Source organism: Malus domestica, chromosome 17, assembly GCF_042453785.1.
Source record: "Malus domestica chromosome 17, GDT2T_hap1".
NCBI lineage: Eukaryota > Viridiplantae > Streptophyta > Magnoliopsida > Rosales > Rosaceae > Malus > Malus domestica.
In genome coordinates, this window is record NC_091677.1 from 16,919,592 (window position 1) to 16,931,277 (window position 11,686).

The 11,686-nt window shown below is 37.6% G+C and overlaps 2 long non-coding RNA genes across 4 annotated transcripts; one reads left to right on the plus strand and one right to left on the minus strand.

Moving 5' to 3' along the window:
* Positions 1-2,108: 2,108 nt before the first annotated feature.
* Positions 2,109-3,393, plus strand: LOC139193844 (uncharacterized). Its single transcript, XR_011578350.1, has 2 exons — positions 2,109-2,531; positions 2,682-3,393. It is a non-coding gene; the product is annotated as an uncharacterized lncRNA (long non-coding RNA).
* LOC139193843 (uncharacterized) lies at positions 2,966-10,104 on the minus strand. 3 transcript variants are annotated; one of them, XR_011578348.1, is made up of 7 exons: positions 9,744-10,104; positions 7,851-7,983; positions 5,117-7,486; positions 4,534-5,022; positions 3,779-4,439; positions 3,466-3,619; positions 2,966-3,104 (listed from the first exon to the last, which is right to left on the minus strand). It is a non-coding gene; the product is annotated as an uncharacterized lncRNA (long non-coding RNA). The 3 variants fall into 3 exon arrangements; XR_011578349.1 differs by having other exon boundaries at positions 3,554-3,619; positions 3,779-5,022; XR_011578347.1 differs by having other exon boundaries at positions 3,779-5,022.
* Positions 10,105-11,686: the final 1,582 nt, after the last annotated feature.

An 11,686-nucleotide genomic window follows, 5' to 3' on the forward strand; every position in this document is an offset into this window, starting at 1 on the left:
AATACACTATCACCTCATGTGGTACCCGGGGAGGAAGGAAGATTAGTCTGTTATCAATATGTAGTGGGGTACCTCCTATATTCAACAAAGCTAGAAATTCGATTAAGAAATCTGTACTAAAAGAGGTAGAAATTCTGTGGAATCCAAAGGTCTGCGTGGCAATCTGGTGCCCTAGCTTAAAAGACAGTTTAGCAAGCTCCGTCGTAATCATGGAACCCACAATTTTATCTTCTTGAAGGATCTTAATATCTTATCAAAATCTTGTAGAAATTGAATCATGGAATAAAAAATAGAGAGAAAAATCCTCATCTTGCTAATTGAAATATGTATTGCAAAGTGAATTTTGAATTTTCCAACTGGATCCAGAAACAAGCACTTTCTACAGTGTCCCATAGCTGTACTAACAATTTCCATTAGCCTTGGCTGACACAGCCATCATGACAATGGAGCCTCTCCCCTAACGATGAGTGCAGGCATGTAGTATACTATGCCTTCTTGAGGTTTGCCTTGTAATCCTTCCATCTATCATTCAACTTCATCTCACAAACCCGCTGAATGTTCGACTCCAATTCTAGTGTTATTGCATCTGTCCAATCAAGAGTCCCTTGCCCATGTAGATATATATATATATATATATATATATATATATATATATATATATATATGATGTTGTTAATTATGCACCATCATTTAATATATGAAATATGAATCTATACAGTTACTTTTTGATAACCCTCCAGTAGGTTTCAAATATTTTTCTAATAGTAACAATTAAAATGATAGGAGACAAAGTTAAAAGAAACCTCATTGCACATCACCAATCTGCATGGATGCTGCCTTTTAGTGGTGCATAATGTGTTGTGGACCCTATTGTAATTGTCTATGGAGCCTCTTACGACGTAATTGATGCGTCTCATTTCAAATATATCACAATGAACCGCAATTTATTCTAGTGGTACTTTCTGAGTGACCAACTGCAAAATAATTGACATGACCAATGAAGAGTTAAACTTTTGTATGGATAACAGCAGTTAAGGTCAAAGTAGGTTTGGAATGAATTAATCATACTTAAAAACTTATGGCTTCAACCCTGCTTGTTGAGTAAGTAAATAAAAGGCCATGTGATGGCATTTTGTGGGTTTTTTTTTAATTCAAGGGTTAACTAAAAGACAATGAAATAACTAGCTATATATATAGGAAAACCAACCAACCATTAATGCCTCTTCTGTTGATTTACATTAATTGGAAAATATGATGCTTCTTGAGATAGCATTCCTAAGAACCTGGAAAATCTAGCAACAGTATGAGGAGGCTCTACCGGCTGCCCTTTCTCTTTAAATTTCATCAGCTCCTTTGTACCATTGGGTGCCCATCGTGGCCTATTTATTCCCCTAGGAGTCTGCGCTCTACGGGTCATACGTTGATGTTCATCCACGACACCTTCGACATTATTTGGAACCGGGAAATGCTATATGTGGTCATGTTCCATCAAGTTGAATGCCGGTGGTTGAGTTTCAATGCCTTTGTCAATCGACATTGATGCAACTGAGTTACTGTTGCTGATCCACAGTACCTTCGTAATTACCTTTCATGTAAACACAACATAAGTGTGTTAAATTAACATTTGTAAACAAAAGCATTTCAATTTAACACCTTAATTAATTTTCTAGTAAGAAGAGAAAAACATACCTCCTGAAATGGCTTCAATGTAACCTCTGTGCCCTCAAGATTTCTTCTTGGAGTTGACGGCTTGATGCAATTAAATAAGTAAAGTGAATTAAATGAATCCAAACATGTTTCCTATTTGAGAGTAGCATCTTCAAATTTTTGCAGATACTTAAGGTGAGTGGGAAGTCCTCCCGCCTAGTAATCCCTAGTAAAACCATTATTTAATTCAAATACACTTATGGAGGTCAGCAGGTAGCCACATAAAATGGCTAGGTGTTGGTATTACCAAATAAAATAATTGGCAACCCATTAAATAATTGATCAGTCTGTGAGGTGGCAGATTTGGAATTCATGGTTGATGAGATTGGCATATGCATTGTGTGGTCACAGTTCAGTGCTTTTGTAAGGAGAATCCTGGGACTATTAATTGTTAACACCCTAATTAAATGTTAATCCACTAAGTGGGTGTGAACTTACAAGTGCCCTGCCCTCCATCTCAATTATAAATATCAACCTTTAAGAGGTTTTTGGACTTACATCAGTTTCAAATACTCTCAAATTCATACCTAATCACCAATGGCCCCTTTATTCCCAAACGCTCGCAGATAGTTATTTTGTAACACAAGTGAACCCCTTGTTCCTGCAGTGGATCATGAAGTGCTTAGTCCCATGATGCTTGCCCCAACAAAAAACACACCCAAGAAAACCTTGTCCTTGTGCTCACTGCCAATCATGAAGATCCTGATTTTTGGCGTTACTTAGAGGCTAACTTTCACGTTGAATTCAAGTACGAGCAAAACCCACACTGGAGTCAGGTACCAATCAGCAGTTCAAATCCCCTGCAAAGACAACTGCTACTTGGGGTAAATGGAACGAGTTTTCGCATGGCTCTAACATGCCTGTTTACCCTCCTCAATCACCTAATCCCTTGATCAATATTTACTATCCTCATTATGATGAGGCAACAAAAAATGTGATCTTGAAAGATGAGCACTTTCCATCTGATCTTCCAGGTTTCGGTGTGAACGTGATTCCACCCTGGTCCAACGAAATCGGCTACGTGAAGCATGGTAGCAGTGGAAAGCAACCTTGCATCAGTGGTGATACTGACAAATTAATGATCCATCAGTGGTGACACAATGAAAATAATATCATCTTTTTTCCCAGGTGATTCATACCGCTTTGATCCTATTGAGATTTGCAATGATGTACACTTCGATTCTGATTCTGATTGTACCAGTACTGCGAGGACTCGTCATCCTCAAAAAAGTTACAAAGCTGTTAAGGAGTGTGCTGTGTGCCAATATGTGGGTCAAGAACATTGTGATTGGATGAATCATGCTACAGGTCAAGCAAAACAGGAAGTCATCCCCATTCAAATTCAGAATGCAAAATCACCATCCGATGACGCTTATGGTAAGAAGAGTTGAACCTATCTGCGAATGGATGTTATATTATGGTATTAGTATTCACATATGTCCTGTGCAGGCAAGATATCAACCTTTAAAAAACAAATCTCTACTCTTTTGCTTTATGTAAACATTCCTGCTCAGTTTGTACCATCGCAGAAAATATGAATGTTTATATTTTGAACCTAGGTAGTTGGTAACTATATAGACTGCTATGTTATTTTTGTTTCTGTATGGATGGTTTATGGAATCAATATCATGTATGACTACTCTGTGTATTGTGCAATTAAAAAAATGTGTACCAGTTTGATTTGTATGTATTCAGCTACAATTGCGCTAATTAAATATCATGACAATATTACTGGTTAATTCACAATTCATTTCATACCTCAATTATATTCTTACTACTCAATGATCAAGTGCGAGATAAAAACACGAATAAGCATCGATGCTATGTCCAGAAGGCTTGAACATACTATATTGATCTGAATTATGACAAACCCATGCTCCAGTGCAATTCCAGTCATCCTTCCTACCTGAAGCTGCCACATAAAGACACCAGTTTAATATATTGCATATAATACCGAATCAAAAAACTAATAGTCAGGGCAATGCTTGGTTCAGGAATGAATGTCAAAATGTACAAATATTTCCATATCCTACAACACTTTCATCGAATCAATATTTCCTATAACTATTACCTTAATAAAAAATTAGATGCTTTTACAGTCATTCTTCGAAGTCTTGGGCGTCTATATCGATTCTAACTTGAACCTCATCATTATCAACGGTTGCATGTTCTACATCCTCTCTATCGCATGGATCATCATCATATGGTGAGGACATATCAAAGAAATCACGTGGTCTCATTTTGATTGCAACATGCCATTCAATATCTGTTGGGTCTTGTACATAGAACACTTGTAGTGTTTGTGATGTGAGAATGAACGGGTCACTCGCAGACGAAATCTTATTGAAGTTAACCAATCTAAAGCCATATCTGTCTGTTTTTACTCCCTCACCAATATTTCTGGAAGTGCCATCAAACCAGTTGCACTTGAATAATACCATTGTGCGTTCCATATGGTACTTGATTTCAAATACATCAGTCAGAACCCCATAGTAGTCTACCAAACCAGTAACAGGGTTCTGGTCAAGTGGGCCAGCATAACTTGGAACATCAGACTATAGGAAAACACCATAGTTTTGGTATTTCCCATTGGATTGTGTGCCTCTTACTTTGAACCTGAACCCATTACATACAAAAATCTTATATCTCCGACACCACTTACTAGATCCATTAGCAAACGCCACCAAGTCGTCAGTTGCCCTTGGATCACCTGATTGTTGCAATTGATTAACCTACACAATTTACACCCAGGTTCATATGCATAGTTAAGAATAGGAAGATAACTAGGAAACCATTATACGCAAAATCAACTTATTCCGTACTAACGTGTTTTTCAAACCAATCTTGGAAGGATTTAATAGTTTCTTTCTCTGCTTGTAGCATGGTTACATGCCTCCCTCGAGTTTTTTGAGCATTCTCCACGTAACTTTTGTATGTGAAAATAATGTCAATGTCACTCTGTATAACCACAAGTAGAGTTTCATAATTTGGTGCCATTCAACTGAAGTCTATAACATTTAAGTTTATTCACCTCCTATATGCCATTGACTTATCCCAATTGGCTAAATTGTACGATCGTGCAATCTCCCAATCGTGGTTGTCAAGATGATAATCTTCCCGCATACCAAGTGAATGACCGGTGGCACAAAATATGTCAAAGTCACCCTCATGGTCAGGACGTATTTTATCTGCATTTAGGCCTGGATGGTTCAAACGTGTCTCAACGCCTTCCAAGTACATAGCACAAAAATACAAGCACTCATCAACCAGATATCCTTGGGTCATACTTCCCTTTGGTCGATTTTCAGCAGGTACCTAATTTAAAAAGTACAAAATCAATTTTACTGTTCTAAATTGTATAATGCACATATGTAATACCCATAGAAACATATTAAAAGTTAAGGAATACCTCTCAATTGGGTATATCCATTTGTAGTGCACCAGACCTGCAGTTGCAACTTCCTCGGCAAGATGTATTGTGAGGTGAAGACTGACGACAAAGAATGCAGGGGGTAATATCCTTTCCAATTGGCATAGGATCATAACTATTTTGGGTGTAAGTTTGCAAAAACCCTTCACTGACCCTTTTTAAGTACACAAATGTCTGAAGAATGCACTTAGTTCCATTAATATTTGTGTAGTCCCAGTTGGGAGGTTTTTGCGTATGGCAATTGGAAGGAATTGCTGCATTAAAACATGCCAATCATGACTTTTAAGTCCCCTTATGATCTTTTCCTTTACATGCACAAGCCGTGAAATATTGGACAAGTAATTGTCAGGCACTTATATTAAGGCTAAAACCTTGCAAAACTATTCCTTCTCTAATGGTTTCATAGTATATGCACCGGGAGGCATCTTTGGCTTTCCATTGACAAATTTTCTTTGCAACTCCGGTTTTATGCCCATCAATTCCAGGTCCAACCTTGCATTCAAGTTATCCTTGCTTTTCCCAACGATACCCAGCATAGTTGCAACCAAACTTTCAGTGATATTTTTTTCAATGTGCATGACATCAAGGCAGTGTCGAAGGACAAGATGTTCCCAATACGGCAATTTGAAGAAAATACTATGTTTCTTCCATGGCCCAACTGTTGGTCTAGGTGGTGGTCTTTTTTCTCCAACCTCTTTTCGTGGGGTCTTACCATATTTGAATCGTAAAATGGACAACCGCCGAAGGCATTGACATCCGGTCAAGTGGGAAGGTGCTTGCTTTCGTTAGAAAGATTAAAGGCTTTCCTCTGTTGACCAAAAACATGTGACATGGGCAAGAAACGACGGTGACCCATATAACAATATTTCCTACCTTTTTTTAGATATGTCGACTCAGTCTTGTAGTTGCAATGAAGACAGACTAATTTCCCATGTGTGCTCCAGCCGAACAAGTTCCCATAGGCGGGGAAGTCACTAATAGTCCACAAAACAGCTGCTCGTAAGGTGAAGGTCTCTTGCCTAAACGTATCATAAGGGAGAACCCCTGAGGTCGACAATACCTTCAGCTCGTCTATTAATGGTTCAAGGTATATATCAATATCATTTCCCGGAGATTCTTTTCCCGGTATTAACAAAGTCATCAATATGAACGGTGCTTTCATACATAACCAAGGTGGTAAATTGTATATGGTCAACAATACTGGGCAGGTGCTATAGTTGATGCTGCATTTTCCAAAAGGGTTGAATCTGCCACTTGCCAACCCAAGATGTACATTGTGCATTTCGCCACCAAATGTTGTAAATTTCAAATCTAATTGCTTCCATGCAAAGGAATCAGTTGGATGTCTTAAGAAGCCATCCTCGGGGCAAGAAAGCCCATGCCATCACATATCTTCAATGGTATGTTGAGACATGTAAAGCCTTTGCAAGTGAGGTGTAATAGGAAAATATGTTAGCACCTTCTGAGGAATTCTCTTTTTAGTGCTTGGTGCTGTGTCATCAACCTCGGTTGTATATCTAGACACACCATATGTATGACAAACATCTAAACCACTGTTATGTTTCCAATACAACATGCAGTCGTTTTCACATGCATGGATCTTTCGGTGAGGCAACATGAAATTTTTCAGCAATCCCTTTGTACTCATCACCTTCTTCGGTAAAGAATGACCATTTAGGAGTATATGTTTGAAAAGCTGAAGATTAGCTTGCACTGCACTTTCGCTACACCCATATAAGCACTTGTTTTGAAATACTTGTATTAGGAAATCCATTTTCTTCATACCACAACCCAGATATAATTTCGTGTAGGCGCCTTGCACCATGGCTTCAAACTTACGTGCATATGCAGGTATTGGAGCTTCCTGCTTGCTGTGATTATTAATAGGCATGCCACCCATTACACTGGGACCAGAGAAAATATCTTCAAGCAAGGGGCCTAGTTCACAATGAGGATTATTAACAGCAGCACTTTGTTGTGCAGCTTGGCTACTTGGAAGAGGGTCACCAAATGTCTCTCCATGCCATACTCAGGAGCCTTCCAATTATGAACGGTACATACCTTCAACAATTAGATGCACTTCGACTTCATTGTTACTCAACCAAAACCTATTCAAGCATTTAGCACATGGACATTTGATGTTGCCATCATGAGAAGAAACTTGCAATGAGTTTGAGATAAATTTTTCTAGTCCTGTTCTGTAATCCTCTGTAAACGGATTCAAATTGGCCCAACTTTTGTCCATCATGACTGAATATAATTAATAGTTTCCAAAATTGGAACAATAAGGTGCCTAAAAATGACTGCACGCACCCTTTCTCTCTCTCCCTGTAATTGCGCACCCAAACCCTATGGAAAATACAATAGTCAGAAAAGCAATTGAATGGCAAATCCAACAGTGAGATAAGGGATTGTAACCTATATTCATATTAGACATAAGCTTCAATATAGGAAAAGATTTATAAGATCTTCGAAAAGTGTAGAGAAATGAGTACCTAAGCATGTATAGCACATTTTATTGAAATGGTTGAAGAACCATTTTAATCAAAACAGAAAGGAATATGCAATTTTTAACACCCCAACCACCATTATCACTTTTATACCCTGTTGTGGTTTCATAAGCTTCTCATTTTCTTAGTATCAAACTCTCTTTGTGGGCCAAAATTATAATAATAATAATAACAATACTAATTCACAAATTCAAGGAGATTACCAAGGAAATGAGTTTTAGGTTTCCAAATGGTTTACTGATTCCCATCCATTTGGTGTGAAGACTTTCTTTGTTGTTAGGTGACACACGAACTCTCACAAATGGTGGTTCAACAACCAACCTTGCTCCTAACAAACTGCAAGAACAGAAATTACATCATATGAAAATAGTTAAAAATTATTCTTTCATCGTAAGTCATAAGGCTCGAAACTTTCTATCAAAATAATTCAGAACCTCAAACAGAGAACAAAACTTCTACATTGACAATAACAACCCCGAACAATGAACCAAACATTGAACTGAAATCAAATTATGTGATGTTTTTTCAGGTGATGCCCCTATTAGGAGATCAGTTTATGTACCCAAGAATGGACTAAAAAGTGGCAATCAGAAGAAAACCAAGCAATAAATAGAAGCAAATACTTCATGATAAAAACAGGGTTCCGATATACGCCAAAAAAATTGTAGTGCTTAGACTACTGTCTCAGGTGAGAGCAGCAAAAGGGAGACCCCAACATTCATTGATAAAGAGAATGTGTTTATGCCAATAAAAGCCTCCTTGAAGTTAGAGAGAGATATTGCAGCTCTCTACCGCTCTTTGATTATTACTTCTAGCTGTTATTAGATCATCTATGTCATCTATGGAGGAATATACCATATGGGTCTGCTCACCCCCCGCAACTGGTAAAAAAAAACAATGCAGACTCAAGCTAAGGATGTCTGCATCTGCTAGACGAAAAAGTCATTGCCTACAAACAGTTAGTAGGCAAACCTGGAATATGAAGACTTAGGCTGTCAAATAGAACCATTAAAGATGCTTACTTCGACCTTAAGCTGGTTCTTGACATATAAGATGGAAAAATACCTTTTCCTGGAACACGGACACACTGAAAAAAATCTATCCAAAATTAGAGTGTGTTGTTTTTAACATGTGCTTCTAAAATTTTGAAGTATGCTTGTCGCACTGCCATGTGATATTATGTTTATATTTCATATAAATAATACACATCTAATTAATGTATATCAACTGTCATTCACTCATAATTTAGCTAATGAATATGCGTAACTATGTGACTGAAGAAAGAAGAGTTCTTTAGCAAAGACATGTCGAACAGCCCATGGGATTATTGAATGTTAATCCATAACACTTGGAGAGCGGTGCAAAAGCTCTAATGAGGGGACATCGCATAGTTATATCTATTGACGAGATAAAATGAATGCACGTAGGTAAACAGCAGGGAGTTGTCCAACATAGGTCATGTCGCTTCCTCATCCACTAATAATAACATTGTTTTTAAGGTGTAGACCACATAACGAAGAATGGAATCTAGCTTAACTATTAGTTTTCATGCAGTGGTAGTAGGTATCAGCTAAAAAGCATACCAAAACTTAAAAACACACAAAATATCATATGCAAGTTCGTTCATAGGCATGTTTCAATAAGCCAGACTTTCTTTACCAAAGTCCCTTTTTGTGTTTATGGTGTTTACAGAACATACACACAAAATGCGATATCCTTATAGCATAAGCTTAACCAAGAGTGGAACTTTACATAGATATTTCTACTTATATCCCTTTTCTTTCAGTTTCTACTACTGTAAGGATAGTAGTTTGTAAAAAAAAACATAGCTGCGATTTGCCTAACTCGTGCTTTCGTTGAAACAGTAAAGGAATCGGTATATTTATATAACAAGAAACGAACACCTAGCTTATATTTGCAAGAACAATAATAAGCTTAAACCCTGTATGGTTTCCAGTTTGATCCAACTTGAACAGATAGAAGAAGCACTTCAAACCCAACTTCTAAAAACTCCAAAGATTCGAAGACTTAATAAACAAATTGAAAAGTTGGATCTTAAATATGCTGAATATTAAATATAAGAAACACAAAATTACCTGTTTTTACTCCCCAAAATCAATTTAATGTGCTGCAGCCCCAAATTGATTGTACAAAACCCAATTGAAAATAAATAATGAACCGAGGAGCTTAATTTGTTGAGAAATTGAAAGGGCGAGGTATGAGAAGCAGATAACCAGCATCGTGGGAGTGGAGCTTCCGCTGCCCACGCTCGTCGCCAACTAAACGAGGCCGCTCACAGTCTTGGCCGCTACGCCCTGTCCACATCCTGTGAGTGCGACTGGTTTGCGGAACCGCCTGACTTCATCACTGATGCAATAATGGCCGAGAGATGCGATTAGGATCCAAGGCTCTGTCCTTCTATGGGTTTTGGCCTCTCTGTCTCCGTTTTGTATTTGACTTGCATCTGTAGGTCCTGAGAAGCAATATATATATCCTAGCTTTGAAAACAAAAAAATTAACCAGCACCACTTAGGCACCAACAAAATAAATAATGGAATAAAAAAGTAGAAGAAAAGTAATTTTAAGAAATAAAGTTAGTTAACAGACACCAATCATTGGTGGCTGATTTTTTAAGGCCACTGATATCAGTGGCATCCCACTGTAAAGCCACCAAAAAATAGTAAAAGTAGCATCTTTATATCTATGGCCACCAATTGCAAAGGGTGTGCAAAAAATGGAGTGCAATGAGCATAATTCTAGTAGTGGTTGTGTGAATGTTGGGGTCACACAACTCATGACCCGATTACGGGTAATGAGATAGATAAGCGAGAAATGTGGAGTAAAATTACGAAAGCGTTTTGCGATGTACATGGAAAAGACGCCAGAAGTAGTCAAGGTCTTCAAGGTCGTTGGAAAAAACTCAACGCATCCTTTACTTGTTGGAAAAACGCCATCTTTCATGTTTCAGGTAATCTGCGTAGTAGGACAAGTTTAGCGGATCAGGTGACAATATTTTTATTTATTTATATGTATTCCACCCACATCAATTATTGCAAGTAGGAAGTGATACGTGGCGAGTTAGGATTGGTTGAAAATCTTATCGGAAATTAGGATTGGTTGAAAATCTTATCGGAAATCTATCAACAAAATAGTACGTTCAGATAATGACATGTGGCGTAATAAGATTGGTTGAAAATCTTATCGTAATCTTATCTAAATTATTGTAAACAGATAGTGACACGTGGCACGTCGAGATTGGTTGCAAATCTTAGCGGAAATCTATTCATAAAATAGTACGTTCGGATAATGACACGTGGCGTGCAGAGATTGGTTAAAAATCCCATCCGAAATTAAAACTATTTTATTTATTTATTCTTTTATAAAAAAATTTAAAAAAATTTAAAATGGGTTGGGTGCCAGCTCATTTTGTAATGGTTGAGATTGTTTGTGCCAACGCATTTTTAGACTTTGTGCTAGTGTATTTTTTTAGAGGTGGAGATGCATTTGGCCTATTACTATTCATTGAGGTTTATCGCTGTCACTAAATGGATAAATGTGCTGGCTGCTGACGCATTTGTGTTAGGGGTGGAACTGCTCTTACAGTGTCCAAAAATTAATGTCACCGAACTGTCGTCTTGCTCTTGCTAACGAAAGCAAATGGATCTCACCCAAAGCCTCAAGCTCGTCTCATCAAAATTCCAAAAGTCCTTCCTATAGAAAAACCCTAGTAAAGAAGATTAATTCATATGACATTGGTATCCTGTCAATATAATAGTAGTGTTTTGTGTTAATAACACAACGTTAGAAGGAGCGGATTTGCACATATCATTCTTTTATTGATACAAAATGTCACAATGTTAATGTACAATGGATATAAGTTATTCTCCTAATAAAAGAACAAAAGTAACCTATTTACTCACAGTGGAAAATTGGTCATTTGATCCCAACCCAAAGTTCAATATGAGAGAGAGAGAGAGAGAGAGAGAGAGAGAGAGAGAGAGAGAGAGAGATGTTGAAATTGCAGAGACAGATGAAGAGA